This window comes from Oryctolagus cuniculus, chromosome 18 (assembly GCF_051225735.1).
Source record: "Oryctolagus cuniculus isolate XC-2025 breed Fujian yellow rabbit chromosome 18, ASM5122573v1, whole genome shotgun sequence".
In the NCBI taxonomy this organism is placed as follows: Eukaryota; Metazoa; Chordata; class Mammalia; order Lagomorpha; family Leporidae; genus Oryctolagus; species Oryctolagus cuniculus.
This window is the reverse complement of record NC_142884.1, coordinates 68,090,744-68,102,535: the sequence shown is the minus strand read 5'-3', so window position 1 is coordinate 68,102,535 and position 11,792 is coordinate 68,090,744.

Genomic DNA, 11,792 nt, shown 5'->3' with positions numbered 1-11,792 from the left:
CCTGCCTTTGTCTTCATGACATTGCCCTTTTCGTAGAGTACTTATCACTCATTTCCTGGAATTTCCCACAAGTGGCTTTTTCCGCCCAATTCCCTGTGATGAGGCTCAGGGTGTGTGTTCTCAGGGCACCCTATGATGAGGCTCAGGGTGTGTGTTCTCAGTTGGGTCCTTCTCAGAGCATCCCAGCAGGAAGCCCATGATGTTCATGTCCCACTGCCGCTGGTGTTTAAATTAAAGCTCTGTTTGCTGAGCCATTGTTTGTCCCTCAGTAGAGAGCAAAACAGTGACTCCTCTCCTATCACTCATCTTACACCACACAGTGTTCTGAAACAATGTTTTTCCATCACTCATGTATGTATGTAATAAGACGGAACCTCAGAATCTGTGCAAAGTGGAATTAAAAGATAAGTTTATTCTGGTGTAAAACATTGTTGAAATCCATGGAAGCCTCTTTCATACTGCAAACTTTTCATGAACTTTTCCAAGACCTCTCTCATATAAATGTATTTATGTGTAGACATTGATTAAAAGCATCTACTCCTGGCTTTTTTACTTCTATGCAGAGTACTTTATTGCTGTATGGGTTATGTGATGATGGAAGTTGGCTGGGTAAGTCCCAAATCCAATCCCTCGAGGGAAACCATCAGGCCAAATCCTGAAGAATTTCTTCCCCACAGCCACAGCCAGTTTCGCCTTTCAAATGATGGGCTATAGCCCACCCAGATTATCAGTTGACTAGAAGTAAAGTCTTAAAGTCAACTCATCTATGACATTAGACACACCTACAAAATTACATCACAGAAACATCTAGATTTTTGGTGTCCACATAACCACAGAACCAGAGCAATGTGGACAACAGCCAGGCTCCTGTGTCCTTTTGACAAATCCTAATGTTCTGCTGGGATAGCAATAGAAGATGCCCCTAGTCCTTGGGCCCCTGCACCCGCATGGGAGACGTGAAAGAAGCTCTTGGCTCTTGGCTTTGGATTTGCCCAGCTCCACGGCAGCCATTTGGGAAGGGAACCAGCGGATGGAGGATATTCATTCTCTGTCTCTCTGTCTTTCTCTGTCTCTCTCTCTCTCTCCCCCTGCCTCTCTGCCTTTCAAATAAATTTTTTAAATCTTTAAAAAAAAAAAAAAAAACCTTAGGTCTGTGGGCCAGCACTTGGTACCACAGTTAAGCTATTGGTTGGGAAGCCTGCACCTCATATCAGAGTGCTGGGTTTGAGTCCAAGCTCTGCTCCCAGTTCAAGTTCTCTGCTGATGTGCACCCTAGGAAGCAGTTAGTGATGGCTCAAGTGGTTGTGTCTTTGATACCCATATAGGAAACTCAGACTGAGTTCTGGGCTCCTGACTTCAGCCTGGACCAGCTCCAGGTGTATTGTGCATTTGGGGCATGAACCCCAAATAGGAGTTCCTTATCTATCATTTATCTATCTCTACATCTATCTCTCTGCTTTTCAGGGAAATAAAATGAACAAAAAAATTTTAAAAATAATTAACTGGAGGGACCAGTGCAGTGTCATAGAAGGTAAAGCCACTGCCTGCAGTGCCAGCATCCCATATGGGCACCAGTTCAAGACCCGGCTACTCCTCTTCCAATCCAGCTCTCTGTTATGGACTGGGAAAGCAGTAGAAGATAGCCCAAGTGCTTGGGCCCCTGCACCCATGTGGGAGACCCAGAAGAAGCTCCTGGCTCTTGGCTTCAGATCGGCACAGCTCCGGCCATTGTGGTCAACTGGGGAGTGAACCAGCAGATGGAAGCCCTCTCTCTCTGCCTCTCCTTCTCTCTCTGTGTAACTCTTTCAAATAAATAAATAAATCTTTTTAAAAATAATCCTATTAAAAAAATTAACTGGGGTCTGTAGCCAGCCAAGTTGACTATATCTGTGCACACTTTGTCAACCTATAAACTATAAATATCTGAAACCATAAATAATTTCTAAATAAAGACAATAACAAAGTGATACTTCTGCCTGACATGATCCTGCCTACAACCAGAAAGATGCTAACCCTTTACCCAAAACAGGATACAACATCCCTGGGTGATGTGCATCCTTCTCTTTTTGATGCTCCTTAAATAGTGTCAGGACCCAGGAAACCCCAAAGATTGGTGCTTTGACAAGATAAGAAACCTCAGAAGCTGACTCAGAATCAAGATCCCTCTAATGTTGTCTTGTTTCTCACTCTGAACACAGGAAGGGGCTCTTCTTGGAATCCCTTCTTGGGATCTGCCTTCAGACTGGACCCACCAAAGAGAAGACAATTCCTTCCATATGCTCCCTGTGATCTCATTATCTACCTAAGATCAGAAGACTGAGGGTGTGGGCTTTTGGCACAGTAGTTAAGACATGGCGTGGGAACCCCACACTCATGTTGGAGTTCCCGAGTTTGAGTTCTGGCTCTGTATCGGATTTGTCTCCTGGAGGTAGCAGAATACTCCTGGAGGTGAGACAAGATAGAAACAGGACTTGCTAAGTCAAGCCTTTCCCAATCTCACATGTATCCTTCTCCTGGCCTAACTAGGGCTCCATCTCTAGCTCCAAACCAAACAGGAGCAAGAAGTGTCCATACCACAACCATAAAGACTCCCTACTGCCTTGTTAGAGATTTCCCTGGTATGCTCACACCCCCCACAACAGCCCAACACAACAGATGGGTGATCTTGCTGGGGTGGTGGTGACGTGGGCTAGGGAGTATTAATTTTTACTCCAGGCTCTTGTCTCACACAAAGACAAGCATTCTAAGTGCAGACACATATAAGGTGCACAAAATGGTAACAAAATTTGTTCAAGAAGTGAGAAAGATTGTCCCCACAGAGGAATACCCATTATGAGTGGGCAGTGAACCAGAGGATTATTGAAGGAAAGGAGGTGTGGGAGAGTAGATATGGCACCTGTGCAGCACCTCCAGCCATGGTCCCCAGCAAAGGAAGGGAGTGTTTCCACCAATCCTAGCTCTTTTATGAAGTAGAGGGTAGGGGTTGGTGCCTCCACAGGCACGAAACCACCTGAGAATTATATGCACCTCCACAAGTTCCCAGTGAAGCTTAATATCCAAGTGTTCAAGACAGCCTCCCTTAGACTGGGGGCTTCTCCCTTGGAAAGAGGGCGTTTTGATTGACAACGAGGAGACAAAATTCCAAATGGGGGCTTGCAGCAGACTCCCAGCTCACTGAGACCTAAGCTAGATATCCAGCCACACCACATCATTCTCCCACCGCTCAGAGATTTATGACCCTTAATCTTAGGGGTGTGCTGAGGGGTGCATTCTATTTTCTATATCTACTTCCTTCTGATCTGGGTCATGGGCCCAGCCTATCCCAGATCTGAAAACCTCTATCTATCTCATGGATCCATCTCATGAACTGGAAGATATTTATTAGTTACTGACAACAGTTGTGGCCCCCACACTGTTATTACTTTGAGTCTCTGTCAAATTCTAAAGGAAACAAATTTGTCAATTGGAATGAGCATAATTGGGAACAGAGAAATCGTAGGTGGGATCCCTCTTAGGAAAGGAAAAACATATTCTCTTGTTTCCCATACAGTGGGAGCTAATAGACTTTCTCTGCCCAGATTATAAAACCCTGTAGCCTGGGTATGAAGATTTGTGATGTCTTTTTCAGTGGACGTATTGCTGTTATAGTAAATGTGACATGTTTCATTAATAACTGCACATGTTCCATCAGTAGATACTCGAAGACTAGTTGGTTGTCCGTGACTACCTTAGCTAGAGCATCTATAGTCTTTGAGTTCTTGCTATAAAAGCTGGCCTGAAGTGTGCTGTAGGTTGCCCTGGGCAATAGGCACTTTTTTAAAGTGGTTTCATGAGGCATAGCAGGATTTTCTCCTATTATGATGGAAGAACTGCCTATGGAGTTTTCATGCCAATAAGCTTTCTGAGAGAATCGGAAAGAGGCAGGTAAAACATGCTTGCTGTAAAGTACAACCACCTTAACATGACAAAAGAAAAGACATTACTTATTTTGTGATTTTTAAAGAGATATTTGAGGTCTTCAATTGGCTCACAAGAGTAGACAGACTTATCCTGCACATGCACGTGTGAAGACTCAAGAGGTAAGTTTAATTCTTTTTTTTATTTTATTATTTTTTTTGACAGGCAGAGTTAGACAGTGAGAGAGAGAGACAGAGAAAAAGGTCTTCCTTTTCCATTGGTTTACCCCCCAAATGGACAGTACGGCCGGCACGCTGCGCCAATCTGAAGCCAGGAGCCAGGTGCTTCCTCCTGGTCTCCCATGCAGGTGCACCTGGGCCATCCTCCACTGCACTCCCGGGCCACAGCAGAGAGCCTGACTGGAAGAGGGGCAACCGGGACAGAATCCAGTGCCCCAACCGGGACTAGAACCCGGTGTGCCGGCGCCACAGGCAGAGGACTAGCCTAGTGAGCCGTGGCGCCGGCCGTTAGTTTAATTCTTGACAAATTTGAATGCCCTGTAATTTAATTGCAGTGGTAGTACTCAGTAGAATCAGTAGGGCCCCTTCCATTTAGCTGGTAATTGGTCAGAGGGAGAGCCTTCTCTCCAAGTTCTCCTGGCGAGATAGGTTGTTCATTACTTTTGGGATCTGGCATTTGCAGAACATTGTTACCATACTCCATCAGAACCTCTTGTACCTGACTTGATTGAAAATATACTTTATCTGATCCTGAGTTTTTGAATCAAAGAGGATGTCAGAGGTGAGGAAGGGTCTTCAATGCATCGTTTCAAACAGACCAAGTTTTAAAGCAGCCTTAGGTGCCATTCTCAACCTGAGGAGAGCAACAGGCAATAACGTAAGCCATGATTCCAAGGTTCCTTGGCAAAGCTTAGCCAGAATTCTTTTAAGACTCTGATTAGCTTTTTTGACTTTACCTGATGGCTGAAGTCTCCAAAAGGCACAGAGATGAGATCCCTAGAGCAGTGGCTAACTGCTGAGTTACTTTGACATAGAAGGGGATCTACTGTCACTTTGGAGTGACTCTGGGAGAAAGGGAGGGATGATTTCTTTTTGCAAGGTTCTAGACACCTCTTATGCCTTTTCTGTTCCAGCTGAAAAACTTCCATCTACCCTGTGAAAAGTAAATAAAGACTAACGGATATCTGTGATTATCTGCTGAGGGCATGTTGGTGAAGTCTGTTTGCCAGTCTCCACTGGGCCTTGTTCCACTCCTTTGTACAGCAGCATGAAGGGTGATGCGAAGTAACCACTAGAGTTCTCTTGTAAGCAGAGGGAATTAGACCGAGACACTCCCCTTGTGACAGCATCCAGTCCCTTCCCTCAAAAGAGCCAAGAAACTACTTGCACTGAAACTCCTCTTCCCAGATGGGTAGCATCATGCCTATCCTTAATAATATTCCACTGAGAGGCCACTGGGAGCATGACCCTGTGATCTAAGTCCACCACCTATTGGCATCTTTAGTGCAATCTCCTTGCTGAGCCCATGCTCTCAGTCACTGTGCAGTGACGATTTTCAGTTGGCTCTACAGACTGAGGTATTAGAGCCAATTCTAAATCTACTGTGCAGCAGGTCTTCTGCTGCCTTATCTGCTAATGCGTTTCCTTTGCTGACTTGGCTGTCTTCCCTCTGGTGTCCCCTGCAGTTTACTCCAGCTACTTCCAGAGGTGTCAGCACTGCCTGAAGGAGATCTACTGTCTCTTTCCGATGTGTAATGGGAGCGTTCTTTGCAGTCACTAGGGCTCTTCCTCCCCAGACTGCTGTATGTGCGTGTAACAGAAGGAAGGCATACTTGGAGTCTGTGTAAATATCAACTCTTGGAACTTTTCCTAATTTTAAGGTCCTTGAGAGCAAGGTTTACGACCAACTCTCGTAACTGCACAACTTTCTGAAGATGGGGTCCTGCGTGGGAAGCTAGTACAGAGACTCCTGTGTCAATGTAACAAATTAACACTCTCACCCATGACATGAGCCATCACCTGGATCTCTTGACATGAGATGCCTATGCCCTGCAAGCCTCCTGCATCCTCAGACGCCATCAGTCTCCAGACAAGGCCACGAACGAAGTGGGAGTCTTCTCCTCCCATCAGAAGAGGGGACAGTCCCTCTTCTAGTGACCGCTTCACTTGTACTAGGGCATGGACCACAACAAGTCCTTCATGGAGGGCCAGTCCTTGAGCCAGTGCCTCAGTTTTCCACACCAGAGGTACCCTCCTGTGGGCTTTTCAGCCAGACCAGAGTGCATCTTGGGCTGATTCTGAGGTTGCTGAGTGTTAGTTACAGTCGCTGCCATTATATGAGCTTCCCACGCTGCAGTACCCTTTCCTCTCACCCCTCCCTCATCTACGACTACACACTTAAAAATGCTGTTTCTACCATTTGACTAATGGAACTTTAGGGTCCCATGGCAGTTTCTCAACTGTACCCTTAGGAGTGAGTCTATAGGAATGCCTGCAGAGCCACCCACAGATGAAAAGTCTCTGTAGAACCTGGGAAGACAAAAGTAAACATGGCTGTCTGCAGGCCCAGTTATGCTTACACAGGTGACCTGAATCCCCCAGGCATCCCAATATCTCTTTGCACCCCAATGTGGGATTTATTAGTCCAGCCCATCTCGGGACATCCTGCAGGTTGGTACTAGATCCGAGGCTTTCTCCTAGACCTGAAACAACTGCCCAGCACCCCAAATATTTTGGGGACCCTTTACGACTTCACCCAGGGCATCTAGTCTTTCCTAAGTGTGTCTTGTGCCACCCCAAAGGTCCCAGTAAACCAGAGGAGACATTTGACCCATGCCTAAGATGCTTTACTCTGGACTTTTGCTGGCACCCCAAATATTTTTGAGAACCTGAACTACCACACCTAGGGCATTTCATCTCTACGGGGGATTGAACCCCATGCCTGGAGTCTATGCTCCAGGATGACATCAGCCTATAAAATGTGTTTGAATCTTAAGCAAGGAATCAGAGCTCAGCTGGAACACTGAAGCTGTGCCCCAAACATTTTCCAGGGTTTGCACTCTGCAACTAAAGCCCTTGACATCTAATAAACATTGAACTTCATGCTTGGAATCATGCTCCAGAGTGATACCAGCATTGAGCTGAAAGAAAAAAAAAAAAAAAAAGACAAAGAAAGCACCACATTTGTTGATCAGGCATGATATGGGGGGAACTATCCATCCAACTTCCATCAAAAGAGGATGTCCCACCCTCCATGGCTGCATGGGGAACTCCTGCCATAGGTGAAGGTCTCGCTTCCTGGGGCCGGGTGTGGTAACTAAGAAACAGAGCCGGCTGGGCTGCGTGGTCTGATTGACCGGGATGGCCCGGATGGCGGGAGTCAGGCGCCCGGCCGCTGCGCTGAGGACTGTGACTCGGGTTCCGGTGAGCCGCCTGCGGGAGCGTCAGGACCTCCGAGGGCCGGCCTGGGGGCGGGGCTTGGGCGCAGGTGCGACGGCGGAGACCCCACCCGGCCGCCGGCGAGCGCCTGGAGGCGCCTTCCGAGGGCCACCCACGCAGCCGCACCGTGGCGCCGGCACGAGCCTGCCGTGCTTGCCCCTGAGCTCGGGGACATCCGCCGCGGCCTCCTGGGTGCTGCGGGGCCCGCCCTCAGGGGCTGGGAGCCCTGGACACTGGGGCGGGCGGGGCCCCGCCGGCAGAGCCAAGGGCGGCCCCCGGGTTCGCGTCCTGTGCGCCTTTGGTGCGGGTTCAGCCACTGGCTGGGGCTCCCGCATCCGCGCGGTCCTGGCCGCCGTGCTGCCGCGCCAGCTCCGGCCGATGCACCCGCGGAGGCAGCGGGTGACGATGGCCCAAGGGCTGGGATCCTGCCACCCCCGTGGGAGGCCGGGGTGGAGCTCCTGGCTGAAGCCCGGCCATTTATGGCAAGAACCAGCAGATCCATCTCCCTGCCGTTCAGATAAATCGATCTTAAAACCCGAAAGAAAAAAAAGAAAGAAAAAAAAAAAAGAAACAGAGCCAGTTTGTCCTCCTACCCCCTCCCTCCATACAAAGGGATAGAGTAAACAAGCCACACACTGATTTGAGTCAGAACTTGAAATGAAAACTGGATCAGGCATGTGGAGTCCATCTGTGATGGCCTAGTGCTAAGAGCTGAGACACTAACTCCAGAAACATACTGTAGACAGATTGTGGGCAACCATAAACTACAAGCAGATGGCCAGGAACCAGCCTTCTCTCTCCCTGTGGTATGGTCAGAATTCTCTTAATGGTAACAGCCTGTCATGGCTGACCTCCATCTACTATAAGAACAAAAGCACCCAGATTTGCACTTCAGAATGCCTACCTGAAACTCCTAAGACAGTGAGAGGGGGAGACAGTTTAGAATTTTTTGTAACAAGCAGCTAAGCATCACTTGTAGCTGAGAGAATCAAATTCACTCACCTGCAGCCATTTCTAGGGCCATAGTTGAACGTTCTCAAACTCCTGCCTGGCTCGCCAGTATGATGCAGGCTACCGAATATTAATTTTTACTCCAAACTCTTATCTCCCACAAAGATGAGCATTCCAAGTGCAGATACATATAAGGTGCACAAAGTGGTACAAAATTTTTTCAAGAGGTGACAAAGTGAACACACATACACATATCAGCATGGGTTGCCCCACATGGAGAAATACAGGTCAGGAGTGGGCAGTGGGCCAGAGGATTACATGAAGGGAGTGTTGTGGGCCAGGTGCAGCCTAACATCCCTATTCCAGGCTCTTGTCTCCTAACTAGAGAAGCATTCTAATTACAGACACAAAAAAACAATGTACAAAGTGATAAAGTTTTTTAAAAGGCGAAGAAAACACACATGTGGGCATTGTTCAGGAATACAGGGCCAGGAAGGAAAGATGAGAGAGAGACAGAGACAGAGAGAAAGGTGTTTTAGTACATTACATCCTCTGAGCCTATGGAGAGACAGAACCCCACCTCGATGTTGGCCTCTTATGAGGTAGGAAAGGGGAGTGGTTACATGGTACCGCCCCCAAGTCCCAGGTGAGGGGAAGTACGTCCTGGGGAAGGGGTCATGTGATTTATAGGTGGGCAGATAGGATTAAATAGGGTGAGGGAGGTGTGGATTCCAGGTGTGACCTTAATCTAGCTACCTGCCTTATCCCATATCTGGAGGAGGGATAAGAGAGCAGATATAATATTTGTGTAGCACCTCCAGAGCTCTTTTATGAGATGGGGGTAGGGGGTCATCCCTCTACAGGCACGAAGACATCTGGGAATTACATGGTACCTCCACAAGTTCCATGTGGAGCTTAATATCCATATTTTCACCCTGTTCCTCTCCTTAGATCCTGGATAAGGCAGGCACATCCCAGGAAAGGGGTATTTTGATTGACAATAGTACAGAACTACACATGGGTTTAACTATGAAACTCAAAAACAACACTACTAGTCGAACAATACCCTATACCTGGTTCGGTTGTGTGAGTGCAGCCTGTTGAAATCCTGGCTTAGTATATACTAAGTTGATCTTCAGTATATGAAGGTAATTGAAAATGAAACTTGATGAAGGGCGGGATGGGAGAGGGAGTGGGAGAGGGGAGGGCCATGGGAGGGAGGGAGGTTGGTGGGGGGAAGCCACAACAATGCAAAAGTTGCACTTTGTAAATTCACATTTATTAAATAAAAAAAACTATATAACAAACAAAAAAAAGAAAAAAAGAAAAAAAAGAACTTAATACTTTACCCTTTTAGTAATTTTTTATGTTCTACTTAAAACTATTGGTTGAACTTTGTAATTAATACACAGTTACTCTTAGGTGTTTAATCAATGCTATAACTAGTACTCAAATAGTATTTTACACTTTGTGTTTCTGTGTGGGTGCAAACTGTGGAAATCTTTACTTAATATATGCTAAATTGATCTTCTGTAAATAAAGATAATTGAAAATTAATCTTGATGTGAATGGAAGGGGAGAGGGAGTGGGAGAGGGGAGCGTTGTGGGTGGGAGGGAAGTTATGCGGGGGAAGCTATTGTAATCCATAAACTGTACTTTGGAAATTTTTGTTCATTAAATAAAATTAAAAAAAAAAAAAAAACTACACATGGAGGCTTGCAGGAAGGATTCACTGCACTCAGACCTAAACTGGCTACCCAGGTACACCACTTCAGCGATAGTGAACAACACTGTCATCTTAAGTGTGTTTATGCAAATAAATAAATAAAATACAACAAAAATAGCACTTTTACAGAACACAAAGCTGATATCGGGCTGCTTATTAATAATTTTCAATATATAAATAAGCCTGTGGGCTCTTTTGGGGGGGGGGGGGGACAGGCAGAGTGGACAGTGAGAGAGACAGAGAGAAAGCTCTTCCTTTTTCCGTTGGTTCATCCTCCAATGGCCGCTGCAGCCAGCACACCGCGCTGATCCGAAGCCAGGAGCCAGGTGCTTCTCCCGGACTCCCATGCGGGTGCAGGGCCCAAGGACTTGGGCCATCCTCCTCTGCACAACTGGGCCACAGCAGAGAGCTGGACTGGAAGAAGAGCAACTGGGACAGAATCCAGCACCCCAACCGGGACTAGAACCCGGGGTGCCGGCGCCGCAGGCAGAGGATTAGCCTATTGAGCTGCAGCGCTGGCCACCTGTGGGCTTTTGCCACATATTCAGAGAATTCTGAATACTGGCTCAAATAGACCAGACAATAATGGTAAGTTTTTAAGGATTTTATCCAGTGAGAGAAATGTGCAGGAGAGTGAGGACTTTAGGGGAAAAAGAGAAGTCTAGAAACTAAGTTGGGTCCATACCAAGCAGAGAGCAAGCCAGGAGTGAGCCACGTGGAGCAAGCATGTGGTTATAAGCAGCCATAGGCAGCTTAGCACGAGTAGAGAAGCAAAAGCAGAGATAGCAGGACAATAGACAGACCATGCGTCCCCACCCCCACCGGCTTCCAGGCCTTTTATCCACTTCCAAAGGGGAGTGGTTACATAGTGATTGGAGGTGGGCGTACAGGTGGGGTCAGGTAGGGGCATGAGGTTACACAGGGGGCATAATCTTCCAAATCACAAACCTAATGGACTTTATCCTATCTGCTTGCCTACATCAAAGCCAGGTGCAAACTGAAGTGTCATGGATCAAGGGGACAAGCCAGAACTCCAAGCCAGATGTAGATCAAAATGCCATGTGCTCAGGGGGAAGTACCACACCTTCCCATCTGATTAAAAACCCTGCCCGGCTTCCCTCACTGAGCACTTGGCAGAAGCTCTTCCCACTGTGCAGTCTCCCTGTGTTCAGGATAACCCCCAGGAAACTTCATCCGGGTGCTTCTTGTCAATCTCCACTGCAAGGGAGTCAGACAGCTCAGGGTCTGTGTCTCTTGTGTTCCTGGAACCCACATGGGAGACACAAATTGACTTCCAACCTCCTGGCTTCAGCTTGACCCAGCCCTGGCTCTTGAAGGAATTTGGGGAATGAAACAGTGTATAGAATTCTTATCTTTGTCTTTGTCTCTATGCCTTTCAAATAAATAAACATTTTTTAAAATGAAGTGAAAAGAAGACTGAGAAACAGCTACTACACCTGGTTAGACTTTGTCAAAGCTAATATCTGTTTTTCTGGCTCATTCAGATTCTGAGGACAATCATAAGTCAATTTCTGTCCCCCAGAGCCATTCAGTGTCCTGGAATAACCATTTACCAGACTTCTAAAACTGCCTCCCATTGGTCTTTTTTTTTTTTTTAATTTATTTATTTATCTGAAAGGAAGAGTCACAGAGAGGCAGAGAGAGAGAGAGAGAGAGAGGTCTTCCATCCTGATGGTTCACTCCCCAGAAGGCCGCAACAGCCAGAGCTGTGCCGATCCAAAGGCAGGAGCCAGGAGCTT